The sequence below is a fragment of the Gracilinanus agilis genome, chromosome 5 (genome assembly GCF_016433145.1).
Source record: "Gracilinanus agilis isolate LMUSP501 chromosome 5, AgileGrace, whole genome shotgun sequence".
NCBI lineage: Eukaryota > Metazoa > Chordata > Mammalia > Didelphimorphia > Didelphidae > Gracilinanus > Gracilinanus agilis.
This window is the reverse complement of record NC_058134.1, coordinates 260,670,528-260,684,816: the sequence shown is the minus strand read 5'-3', so window position 1 is coordinate 260,684,816 and position 14,289 is coordinate 260,670,528. Positions and strand designations below refer to the sequence as shown.

The window sequence follows — 14,289 nt, the reverse complement described above, 5'->3', positions numbered from 1 at the left end:
AGTACAGCCAATAAGTAGGGGGGAAGAAGGAAAAAAATATGAGTAAACAACAGAAAAAGAAATTACAATAGATGGCTTCTATTCGAGTAATGAACGAAAAACAAACAGAACAGAGGAGGACCAAAGAACACCAAGAAAAAATACAGGAACTCCAGTGAATTGGACACAGGCTTTAGAAGAACTCAAAACACAATTCAAAAAACAATTAATAGATGCTGAAGAAAATTGGAAAAAGAACTTAAAAAACAAAATAGGTCATCTGGAAACAGAGGCACATGAACTAAAACAAGAAAATAGTTCTTTTAAAGCCAGAATTGACCAGCTGGAAAATGAAGCAAAGATAATAAAAGATAAAAATAATGACCTATAAAGAAATTATAGATCAAAAGGAAAATAGGGATCAAAAAGCCAGGGATGAAATTCAGTCTTTAAAAATTAGAATCAAAGAACTAGAAGCAAATGACTTAACAAGGCAGCAAGGGTTTATAAAACAAAATCAAAAGAATGAAAAAATTGAGGAAAATATGAAATACCTCATTGATAAAACAATAGACCTGAGAAAAAGGTCCAGGAGAGATAATTTAAGAATTATTGTACTATCTGAAAATCATGACAAAAGAAAAAGCCTGGACATTATCTTGTTAAGTTATTTCCAGTTTTTTAAAATTATTTTATTTATTGTTTCTTTTGGCACAGTAGTATTTGCCCATAATCATATACCACAATTTGTCTTGCCAGCCCCAAGATAATGGGCATCTCTTCAGTTTACAATTCTTTATCATCACAGACAGAGCTGCTATAAATATTTTGGGACATATAGGGTCTTTTCCTCTTTCTCTGATCTTCTTGGGAAAGAGACCTAGTACTGCTAATTCTAAGGGTATTCACAGTTTTATAAATCTCTGGTTGTAATCCAAATTGCTGTCCAAGAGACTTCTGGGCAGATCCAAGATGGCAGACTAGAATAGAGAAGTTCAGTGTCACCATGAGAATCTTCTCCAACCAATATTAAAATATCACCAGAAAACAAATACAGGAGTGAAAAAAACAACAAGGAGACAGAGTGAAACAATTTTCGAGAAAAGAAAAACCCAAAAGGAAAGCAGAGAATATCTGGGACACTAGGGTGAGAAGGGAGAAGAGTCAGCAGGAATGAAGAGCAAGTCAAGAGCAAGCCACATAGCTCTACCCAACACCTACTAACTCAGGTTCTGAATCTAAGTTTTAACTGACATTCAAATCCTGAGATCCTGCCTGTGCAAATAGTGGTCCAAGCAAACCCACTCCCATTGAAATTTCAAACCTGTGGAGAAGTCTGGAGTCCAAGATCAGGGCAGTCTGAGCTGAAGTAGCCTTATCTGTGTGGGCCCAGAGCAAAGCCAGGAGTCCCAGTCTGGGTTTGAGAGGAGGGCATAGATCACAGTTTAGAGTGACTGATAATACTAAGAGGGGGCCTGGATCTTTTTGCCTAACACTTAGAGCAGAGCTCCAGGACAGGGCAATCAAGGGTGTGCCTGATTAGAACAAGGACACAGTAAGACCAAAAACTTATACCTAAGCTGAAGGCTATAATTTAAGTAGTTCCTGACCTGATCAAGATCAGAGTAAGATCAAAAGCTTACAACGCAGCCTAAGGCAAGTCTTTGAGCTATCAAGATTTCAAGGGTTAATTGAACCAACAGGGGAGAGGGTTCTCAGAGCTCTCAGCCCTCAGGGTCTCAAATCATCTTCAAAGACCTGAAATTGGTAGAAACCCAGAAAATAAGCTAAGAATAGCATCCAGGAAGAACTGAAATTTAAGAAGGTACTCCAACCTTCCAGAAATCAAAGTCTACCTAAAATTAGGTAGGAAAAATGAGCAAACAACCAAAAAAGCACCTAATTCTTAAGAATTTTATGGAAACAAAGAGCAAGGCACAGGCACAGAAAAGGACAGTGAAAGCAAAGCAAATTGCTCTTCAAAATGGATGGATCAGTTTATAGCCCACCAACAGTGCATCAGTGTCCCCATTTTTCATTATTCCCTTTAACATTTGTCAATTCTCTCTTTTGTCATTTTAGTCAATCTGATGGATTTGAAGTGATATCTGAATTGTTTTAGATTGCTTTTCTCTAGTCAATAGTGATTTGGAGCATTTTTTCTTCTATCTATATATGACTTTGGAGTCTTCATCTGAAAATTATCTGTTCATATCTCTTGCCCATTTACCAGTTGGGGGATGGTTCTTATTCTTATACATTTCACAAAGTTCACAATTTATAATAGATTTAAGAACTTTTTTTCTGAGGTACTGTTTATAAATAATTCCACACAAATATTCTGCTTTTCTTCTAATCTTGGTAATGTTTACTTTGTTTATACAAAAATTTTAAAATTTAATGAATTTAAAATTTACATTTCGTAATGCTCTCCATCTCTTGTGGACTCATAAATTCTTCGCCTATCCATTATATAGTAGGTAGTATGTTCCCTGTTATCATGCTCTTTAATGCAATTATTGTTTCAATAATTTGCTCTTTAACACACTCATTCTTTAAGATTAAGTTATTTAGTCTCCAATTAGTTTTGACTTTTGATTTCCATGGTAGCTTATTTTATATAATTTTATTGTGGTATGCTCTGAGAAGATTGCATAGAATATTTCTGCTTTTCTATATTTAGCTATAATATTTTTGTGTTCTAATATATGATTGATTTTTGTGAAGGTACTGTATACCACATATATGCCATTATGTTAGATGTGGGACATGTTTTCCATAATCTTCTAGAGAGAGAGAGAGAATATTGAGCAGTTGAATGTGTGATGTATTTGAAATTAAAACACTTACTTTACAGGTCCTTAGCTCTGTGATTCTGGTGAAATCACTTCTGGATTTAGTTCTAAATCTATGATCTTATATCCTCCTTATTTCCAGCAATTAAAGCAATGCCTGGCACACAACAGGTGCTTCATTAGTGCTTACTAATGAACTATTTCTGAATAGATCCTCTGTATTATACTTCCAAATAAACATTTTTTTTCCTTTTAATTTTCTTCCTTTGCACATGCCCTCAGTACTTAACACTATGTTGATACATTCCCATTTAATTCATTTTTATTAAATTGAATCAACCTGGTTTACTTCTCAGATGGATAGTACAGATGGATAGTACACTGTGTATCAGTGCGGATAAGACAATCTATATATAGGAGGAGTTTTCTTAAGCAGGGCACTCATCAGGAAAGAAGGCTTAGGGTAAATTTATAAATTAGAAAGGAAATGTAAGTATGACAGTCATAGAGATTTAAATTAATAAAACATACTTAAAGGGCAACAATGGCAAAGCATAAGAAATAAAATTTCTGTGGAATCTGGTATTCATCTTAAATGCAGTTGGGAATCAATGAATCTTTTTTTACATAGAAGTGTGACATGATGAAGATAATATTTTAAATATGTCATGAAAGATATAAGAGGCTATTATGGTTTTAGTGGTCAATATTAGGCTTCTCCTGGGAAACATTCAATAACTTATGTTGTCATACATAAAGAATAATATATATTTTTAAAATTTCACATGAAAATAGTACCTAGTGGCTGCTAAATTGAATGGCGATGATGAAGAATCATGATATTAGAGAGAGTCAGGAAAAAATTGAATGCAAATTCTACCTTGGTTAATTTCTAGCTGTGAAAAATTTGCAACTTCCCAAAGCCTCAGTTTTATCATCTTTAAAATGGAGAAAATATAACCTGAAATTTTGACTATATACAATTATTTTGAGGTTTAGGTGAAAGAATATATGAAGAGACCCTTGGGATAATAGAAATATCAGAGGATTTGAATTAAAGACCTCTTTCCACTCTTTTCTATTCATGTGACTTTGGACCAAACATTTGATCTTGATTGAATTCACTTCCCTAATCACGAAAATAAGATGGTTATATTAGAGATGGTTTCTGGGCTCCCTTTCAGCTCTAGATCTGTGATTTTGATCCTCAATCTAATAAAACAGTTGATCAATTATATTACTATCAAATAGTATGACTTTCAAAGATTCTTTGTCCTTTAGGTGTTCATAACCTAATATAGGGAAAATAAAAAACATATCTCTGAGGTTCACATCACAAGAAGATATGACTGAAAGGTTATAAGTAAGATACTTTTTTGAGTTCAAAGGAAAAGAAACATGAAATTGCTTAGGGAGGGGGAAAATCAGTTGAAGAAAAAAATGTAACTTTTTGCAGGGTTTATACTTTATAACTAAAATGAACTTAAAATGTTTAATGTCAACCAAATATAATATCCTTATAGGTTAATGGCTCCTACTACCTGGTAAATGTCAATATAACTGAAGTTTGAATTTACAAATGAAAACATGACAGGTAGATTGAAGGTCCTTTCATTTCTGTTATATGAAAAATATTTAAACAAAATGTTTTGCCCCCCTTTGTTACAAAAAGGATTTCAACAAATATAGTTTCCGGAGGTTTATTTCACAGTCCTTGAAGCTTATAAAGTACAGAAAGCTCACAGAATCACAAAATTTCAGAGATAGGATGGACCTTAGTGGCCAGTACAAACCAGCCTGAAAAAAGAATCCCATCAACAATATACCTGAATACTAGACTACAAATCAGGGAGTATGCCCTGTGTTCCACTACCCACTCCCTCCCAATTTATAGAGGAGAAAAATCTATCCATCCCAGGAAAGTCAATTAAGTAATTTGATTAAAGTCAAATAGCTAGTTACAATCAGAGGTGAAGGTAGGAAGATACAGATCCTGATCCCAAGTTCAGTATTCCAACCATTATCTATTATATATGTTTAATTTTTTTCATGTTTCTTAGACTAAAGGGAGCTTGATATCCTAGGAAAAAAGCAAGCATTTTACCACAAGTCAGGATTTCTTGCCTCAAGAATACATGCTGCCACTGAGGTCATGGAATTTGGAGCAGGAAAGAAACTTAAAGATGATCTACTCTAAAATATTAATATTTATTTTGAAAATAAGTTATTGATGCTTTTTACTTTTGTATTATACAAGTCAGTCCTGGTTAACATGAAGAAGAAACTTGTGAAGTGGTAACATGTATTTTAATTTGCACTATTCAAAGTTATAGTTATGTAAAATATGGTAATTCATTCTAACCCAATATAAATAGGCAGTGTAAATTTGAATAATGCCACCACTTAACAGTATTCATTATTTACATTTCTTGGGACCTGGCTATAGTAATTACATCTTTATCACCTTCTCAAGAGTTGAATCCTTCCTCATAACAAAGAAAAACAGTTAAGCTAAAATAATAACTACAATGATCATTTTTGATTTTGTATCTACCATTTTTTACTTGCTAGTTTCTTACTTTTCTACTGATTTGAAAAAAAAAAGAGGTATCTTTCAACATGAGATCTTGAGGACCATCATTCAATCAATACCTTTTTACAGAAAGCCAATAGCCTCAGAGATAGAATGCAATTTTCCTTGGACACAAAGCTAATAAAATTGAGATTTGAATATGAGACCTTGTTCCCTATTCAATAGGAATACTTTCTGGATTCCTTCCAATTGTTAATGCTAATTCACTCACTAAATCATCTTGTTTTATTTGCATTGTTTTTTTTTTACTCTTGGATGGAATGTGACTGTGTCACTTTAACCTGAATATCTGGAATACTCTTCTTACTTCTTCATCTTCATCTACTTACTTACATCTTCAACTCTTCCCAACCTTTGCTTCCTTTCTGTGACTCCAAGGTATCAACTACAAGCCTGCCTTCATTCCCCTAATCATTAGTGGTCTTTTCCTCTTTAAGATATGTTTGTTTTTATTTCTATTTTTTTCAAACTCTTACTTTCTGTCTAATAATCAATTCTAAGAGAGAAGAGCTACAAGGGCTAGGTAATTAGAATTAAGTGACTTTCCCAGGGTCACACCATTTGGAAGTATCTGAGGTCATATTTGAACCCAGTTCCTCCCAACTCTAAGCCTGTACTCTGACCAGTATGCTACCTAGTTGCCCCCATATTGATTTTTGAGTAAAAATGTATCACATGAATATAACTTAAGCTTCTTGAAGTTAGGAACTGGGAGTCTTAAAATTTCTGTTATTAGTTCTTATTGCTGTTGTAGTTGAGTCATTAAGTCATGCCCAGCTCTTTGTGACCCCATGGACTACAACTCACTAGGTCTTTCTGTCCTCCATTCTCTCTCAAAGTCTGATCAAGTTCATGCTCATGGTTCCCATGACCCTACCTATCCATCTTATCTTCTGCCATTATCTCTTCCTTTCAGTCTTCCTATCATTAAATTATTTTCCAATGTATTCTGTCTTCTCATAATATGGTCAAAGAATTAAAACTTTAGCTTCAGTATTTGTCTTTTCAGTGAATAGTTTGAAATAATTTCTTTAAATGTTGACAGATTTGATCTTTATTTCCAAAGGACCCTCAAAAGTCTTCTTCAACATCCACAATTCAAAAACATTGATTTTGTAGCACTCAACTTTCTTTAGTGTCCAATTCTCACGTCATACTCTGCAACTGAATAATCATAGCTTAGAATATATGGTATTTGTCAGCAAGGTGATGTCTTTGCTTTTTAGATTGCTTTCAAGATTTGCTATAGTTTTCCTTTTTACAAGGAACAAGCACCTTCATTTCATGGCTATAGTTGTCATCTGCATTAATCTTTGAGTCCAACGCTATAAAATATGACACTGTTTCCATTTTTTCTCTCTATTTGCCAGGAAATTATGGGGTCAGTTGCTAAGTTCTTAATTGTTGTTTTTAATTTTTTAGTGCTAAAAGCTTTTATACTCTCCTCTTTCACCTTCTTCAAGAGACTTCTTAATTCTTCAGTTTCTACCTTCAGAGTGATATCAACTTCATATCTAAGATTGTTGATATTTCTCTCAGAAATCTTAATTCTACCTTTTGATTCCTAGTTCCAAACTTTTCAAATAGTACGCACTTAATAAATACATTAATTTATTAAGTAACTAGTACTTCTATTACATATGCTTTATATCAGAGGTATCAAACTTAAATAGAAACTGTGACCACTACACAATAATCTCTGAAGGCTACATATGGCTTAGTAGTCATATACTATCATTATGTATGTTCTATTGTCCTTTTACTTATTTTGTTAAATATTTTCCAATTATATTTTAATCTGGTTTGATTCATACTTGGAATGTTATAGATGAGATATAACTATCATATCATGTGTTTGATATACCTTTTTAACTTAGTATTTTGGTACTATTTTATTGAATATTTCCCTACATAGTTTTATTTGGTATATTCTACATAGGATTCTTGCTATATATTGATGATTGTGTCCTCCTTAAATTTGTCTTTATTTGTGATGAAAACACTTTCATGTGACCTTTGGAACACAGAATTGTAGGATGTTAAACAACTTATGGAATGGAAACAGAATGCTAATGCTACTAAATTCCTGAATATCATTATTAATCTATCAAAATACATTCTCCCATTATATCTAATTGATATGACCAGGAAGAATTTAAATATGACTGAATCCAAGTTCTTAGATAGTAGATTGATAAATATATAAGATCAAAAGACCTTGTCTAATCAATATATGATGAAAGGACATAGGAACACAGTCCTTTAAAAAAAACCTACTATTAGGAAACTCAAAAAATAAAGATTACTTCAAATAACTAGTAAGAAGAGAAGTAAACGTCAAAACAAACCTAAGGTTTTAACTCAAAATTGGTAAAAAAAATTTTAAGATCCTATTAGTAAATGCTGGTAAAACTATGGGTAGATTTTTGATAGAGTTATGAATTAGCCCACCCATTTTGATAAACCAGTTGAAAGTGTGCTAAGAATGTGGCTTGAATATCCCTATCCTTTGAGCCAGAAGTCCCACTCCTAGGTATATAACTCAAGGACAATTTGGATTAAAAGAAAAAGTTGCATGCAGCAAAATATTTATAAACACATGTCTAGCAATATCCAAAAATTAGGAGCAAAGTAGATGCCCATTGCCTAAGGAAAGCTTTTATTCTCCTGCTATGTTCTCATCAATCAGATTGCTATTACACTCTCTAACTTGAGAGCACACACTGGATGATTTAAATTTTTCAGCTCTACACTTTCTACTCAGGACATAACTAACACCATCTTAATGAAGAATTTCTCAAAATGGCCCAAAAATATACTGATTTCAGCACTCATGCTTTGCATCACTTTCTGCCATCTTCTCAGTAGTAAATCTGCTCATATACTCTCTGCTTCTACTCACAGTTTTCCAGTTATGAAACTATAATGAAGTTAATAATGATATTGCTCCTGGAAATTTTTTTTCAATCTATAAGGCAAACTAAAATACCTTCTCTAGTAATCAATCCTTTATGTATGTTGCATTCCCAGAACATAAAAATTGTCTAGGGCTGAGATTGTGTCTGTTTCTTTATTTCCATTCCTAGGGTTTATCAAAATGGATCAAAATAAATGCTTAATAAATCTGTTTCTTTTATCCATATTGTGAAATAAAAATGATGAATTTAAAGAATATGGAGAAGCATTGGACGATTTATTTGAACTGATGCAAAATGAAATGAATATAGTTAAACAAATACTTAATGACTACAACAAAGTAAAAGGAAATAGTCACACTGAAATCAAACTTAAATTTTTTTAAACTATGACTAAGCTTGGCCCCAAATAAGAAATATTAGAATATACCCTTTCATGTTTCTCTTCTCCTTCCTTCTCTGTTTCCATCTCTGTCTCTTCTTTCTCTCCTTTCTGTATTTCCTGTTTCTTTTTTTGTTTTTTAACTTAATCAACATTCCTTTTTATTACACTGAACTCAATAACATTTTTCTTAACATTGGTATTTATTTTCTAGGAACTATTTGTCTAAGATCATATTATTTGTCTTATAAATACAGGACATAACTTTTAAAATAAAATTATATATATATATATATATATATATATATATATATATATATATATATACTACAATGCAAAAGGACATACTCAAACCCACAAACATTAAATGCAAAACTCCCCAAACAACTTTCCTAGTTACAGCCTCTGCGTTTGCTTTTAGACTGTTAAACTCTAATTTAATTCAGATTATTCTTGAATGCTAATATATGCAAATTTCTCAAATATCTTTATAAAAGCATGAAATTTTTATGAAAAGGAAATGCTATTGTCATTCTTGTTATTCTTATTGAGGACAGAATGCATTTCAATATTCAAGATTCCAAATATATAATAATAATACAAGATTATGCAAAGGTATATTGTTTGCATACTTAACTTTTGGTTTCAGCAACAACTTCATACTATTTATAGGTAATGTCTTGTTTATATTCATGCTTCAAATGTTTTGTCTTTTTGGTACTATTACCAAACTGCTTTTTTTTTTTTTTAAACCCTTACCTTCCATCTTGGAGTTAATACTGTGTATTGGCTCCAAGGCAGAAGAGTGTGGTAAGGGTAGGCAATGGGGGTCAAGTGACTTGCCCAGGGTCACACAGCTGAGAAGTGTCTGAGGCCAGATTTGAACCTAGGACCTCCCGTCTCTAGGCCTGGCTCTCAATCCACTGAGTTACCCAGCTGCCCCCTACCAAACTGCTTTTAATACTAAATGCTACCAGATAAATGCCTAGTGAAATTTTTGACAAAAAAAATATTTATCTTCAGCAGTATGAATATTTCCTAAATAGCTTTACAATCTTTTAAATAAAAATTACATGTGTATGCTATAAATTGTACTTCCTCTTGTGAGCCAATTTTTATATTTCAGTTTAAGATCTGTCAACCAAATCAAGAGTATAATATTTGCTAATTTACAGTTCAATTATGACAATACTAGACTAGTCAAAATAGAGTCTTCTAATCAAATTTTAAAGCAAAAACAATGACCCAGCTATCTCATCTAACATTCTGTACAAAAACAATACTTTTTTTAAAAAATATGTTATTTTGGTTAGATCATCAGGAACAATGACAACAAAAGCTACCTTATCTTTGAGAAAGGCAGTTAATTTACAGAGACCCAGGGAACCCAGACTTGACTTAGTAGACTTGATTAGCCCTTAGGAACTTACAATGCATACAATGACATCCATATTTAAGAAATAAGTTTTCAGTATTCAGCTTAGAAGGTGTTTCTCCCAAAGAAATTCAACTTTTCTGTCAAATAGACTTGATAGACTGGGTGAATTTGGTTCATAAAATGGATTCATTGCAAACTTGAAATATAAATACAAATGTAACATCACTAAAGAAGTTCTTTATTCCATCTTCTTGTCCTACATCATGTCATACATCTCACTTGGCTTGGGGAACAAAAGCAAAAACAAACCACTCATTGGATTTGTCCACAGTTTTGAGGTACATATTGTTAGCAACTTCATATTTTCATCTACAACATCAAGAACTGAAAGAGTTTTGAACTGCTTCAGATGATGATGATTATCTAGATTCCACTTTCCCAAATGGTAAAAATTCCCTTTCAATGTCTGAATTATCATGATGTCCTATAAATTACAAAGTAGAAACTTCCAGATATCGTCTCCAAAAAATGAATCCAGTGGACAGGATGAGGTATCTGCACCAAACGCACTTGCCATATCTTGTCCTCAGACAGGCATGTTTAAACTAGAACCTCAATAGTGACTCTCACTATCTCTCTTATTTCTTTCTTGCTCTCTTCTCTCTGTCTCTCTCTTTTACTCTATCTGCCTTTTTATCTCGTTCACTCTTAAAGGAAGGGGACTGTAAGAAGTAACAGTCTTGGTTGATTCATTAGCTAGTTATGCTGAACTTTGTTTCTCATTTTATTTTTGTTCTAAGGCATGGTTTTCCAAGATGGAGAGGGGGGGATAAATTGAGAAATGAACATGGTTTGCAAATGAACAAATTATATATAATATATATATATATATATATTAAAAAGAAAGCAAACTCCTTCTGTCTGTTAAGTTTTTTCCTTCATAATTGTATCATTTCAAATAAGACCTGATTTTTCTTGCAATACCAAGACCAAAGTTCTAAATTTTTGGACTACATTTTGTGAAAGTCTTATATCAACACATACCACAGTTTTCAAAGGCAATTATAATCCTGATGCTAACATAACGCAGTTAAGACCTGTCAGGACTTGGAATATCTCTTGGCAAATGAGGAAACAATTTCAGGAATAGAAACTAAAACAAATATCTTTCTTGGTAGGGGAAGCTCAGTCCCTGTATCAGTTTGGTAGATCAAGAGAAAATAATTCCTATAATAAAGGCATAAGGCATATTTTGCTGGTTGAAACCACCATCTAGTCATGAATTCTTATTTAGAGGTGGTAACTGAAATCTCTAGATATCCCAGAAATAGTTACTGTCTAACTATCTGATGGTCATATTCAAGAGTGAAGGTAGAAAATGCAATTTTGATACATTCAGTAAACATTTTAGTGGGAGAATCATTACTGATAAAATAGCATTTTTATTGTAATTAACTGTCTCATCTTTTATTTGGCAGTGATACAAAGTAATATGAGAGAGAGTAAGAGAGAGTGAGAGAGTGAGAGAGAGAGAGAGAGAGAGAGAGAGAGATGTTGTGTGACCATCAAAGAAGCAAATAGACAGATAGCTTCAACTAGCTTCCAAGTCATATACCTGCTTTAGAAAAAGCTTTCTGACCCTCTAAGTTGCAATGTCCAACTTAGCATCCCATTTCTCTAAAATTCTCCTGACAAGTCACAGGAGAAAAGAAGAATGTCAAGAAGAGGGGACAGCAAGGAAGGTGACATGACTGGAGACTCTGCTGTACTAGGATTACTTTCTTAAGGATGATTAAGGGTATGTGAGAGTAGGTGACATGATCATTGATGTCAAATATTGAAAAAGTGTTTCATGGATTAAAGATTAAATTTATACTATCTAGTCACAATTAGAAGAACAAAGAGCATTAGATGGAAACTGAAAAGAGGCAATTTCAGGATTGGTGAATGGAAGGACTTCCTAACAATTAAAATTAGCTGAAAATGAGGAATTCTAGCTCATAGATTGGAGGACCATGTATTAAGACCTGGAAGAGATCTTAGAAAGTTCATATGGTTCAAATTCCTAATTTCTTTTTAGCATAGTGCCTAAGGTTTAATAAATATTAATTGATTGATCACAAAGAATGAAACTGAAGCCTTTAGACATTTTGACTTGTTTCTGATCATATAGATAATGAGTAGAAAAAAATCAGCCTAGGTCATCTGATTCTTTCCTTTCAATGGAACAGTAGTGGTAGGTTATATATCACTTTGAGATTTCAGGTGGAATCTGAATGATAACATTTTTGCTGATTTTTGTAAGGAAAATTTTGATTCATAATGGTTATCAGATTGGCAAATCCAGTGGTCTTTGCTCAGTCTTAATCCTTCTGAACTTCTCTGAGGCATTTCACATTGATGATTACTCTTTCTTCCTATATACTCTCTCCTCTGTAGATTTTCAATACATTGCTCACTCTTTGTTTTTCTACCTTTAAAGTCTCCTCTTGTGTATCATCATTCATATCATATTCCTTGACTGTAGATGTAGTTCCATAGTCTTATGGTGATCTTTTTTTTTCTCTTTGCTCTCTAAACTTTCTCCCTTTGAAGGTTCTAAAAGACTATATGCCTTTTGATCCAGTCATAGCACTGCTTGGTTTATACCCCAAAGAGATAATAAGGAAAAAGACATGTACAAAAATATTTTTAAATAATTTTTTATTTTTAGAAAAATTTTCCATGTTTACATAAGTCATGTTTTTACTTTCCCCTTCACCCCTTCCACCCCCCGACCCCCTCCTTTGCAGCTAATTCACATTTCCACTGGTTTTATTATGTGTGGTCAGTCAAGACTTATTTACACATTATTGATAGTTACATGGGAGTGGTCTTTTCAGGTCTACATCCCCAATCATGTCCTCATCACCCCAAGTGTCCAAGCAGTTGTTTTTCTTCTGTGTTTCTACTCCTGTAGTTCTTCCTCTGAATGTGGGTAGTGTTCCTTTCCTTAAATCCCTAAGAATTGTCTTGGGTCATTGCATTGCTGCTAGTACAGATGTCCATTACATTTGATTTTACCACAGAATATCAGTCTCTGTGAACAGTGTTCTTTTAGCTCTGCTCCTTTCACTCTGCATCAATTCCTGGAGGTCTTTCCAGTTCGCATGGAATTCCTCCAGTTTATTATTCCTTTGAGCACAATAGTATTACATTACCAACATATACCACAATTTTTTCAGCCATTCCCCAATTGAAGGGCATACCCTTACTTTCCAGTTTTTTGCCACCACAAAGAGCGCAGCTATAAATATTTTTGTGCAAGTCTGTTTATTTATGATCTCTTTGGGGTACAATCCCAGCAATGGTATGGCTGGATGAAAAGACAGGCATTCTTTTATCTCTCTTTGGGCATAGTTCCAAATTACCATCCAGAATGGTTGGATCAGTTCACAGCTCCACCAGCAATGCATTAATGTCCCAATTTTGCCACATCCCCTCCAACATTCATTACTCTCCCCTGCTATCATTTTAGCCAATCCGCTAGGTGTGAGGTGGTACCTCAGAGTTGTTTTGATTTGCATTTCTTTAATTATTAGAGATTTAGAACACTTTCTCATGTGCTTATTGATACGTTTTATTTCTTTATCTGAAAATTGCCTATTCATGTCCCTTGCCCATTTATCAATTGGGGAATGGCTTGATTTTTTATACAATTGATTTAACTCCTTTTTTTGTTATAAAGATTTTTTCCCAATTTGTTGTTTCCCTTATGACTTTGGTTGCATTGTTTTTGTTTGTACAAAAGCTTTTTAGTTTAATATAATCAAAACCATTTAATTTACACTTTGTAATTTTCTCTAACTCTTGCTTGGTTTTAAAATCTTTCCTTTCCCAGAAATCTGACAAGTATACTATTCTGTGTTCACTTAACTTATTTATAGTTTCCCTCTTTATATTCAAGTCGTTCACCTATTCTGAATTTATCTTGGTGTAGGGTGTAAGATGTTGATCTAGACCTAATCTCTCCCATATTGTTTTCCAAATTTCCCAGTAGTTTTTGTCAAATAGTGGATTTTTGTCCCAAAAGTTGGGCTCTTTGGGTTTATCGTACACTGTCTTGCTGACATCACTTACCCCAAGTCTATTCCACTGATCCTCCCTTCTATCTCTTAGCCAGTACCATATAGTTTTACTTTTTGGGAAAGTGTTTTGTAGTTATGTTCATATAATTCCTGTATTTGTTTTGGTAGATATATTCCTAA

The 14,289-nt window shown here is 33.2% G+C and overlaps 1 pseudogene; it reads right to left on the bottom strand.

Moving 5' to 3' along the window:
- Window positions 1–10,139: 10,139 nt before the first annotated feature.
- LOC123250164 overlaps window positions 10,140–14,289 on the bottom strand; it is a 42,960-nt pseudogene continuing 38,810 nt past the window's right edge.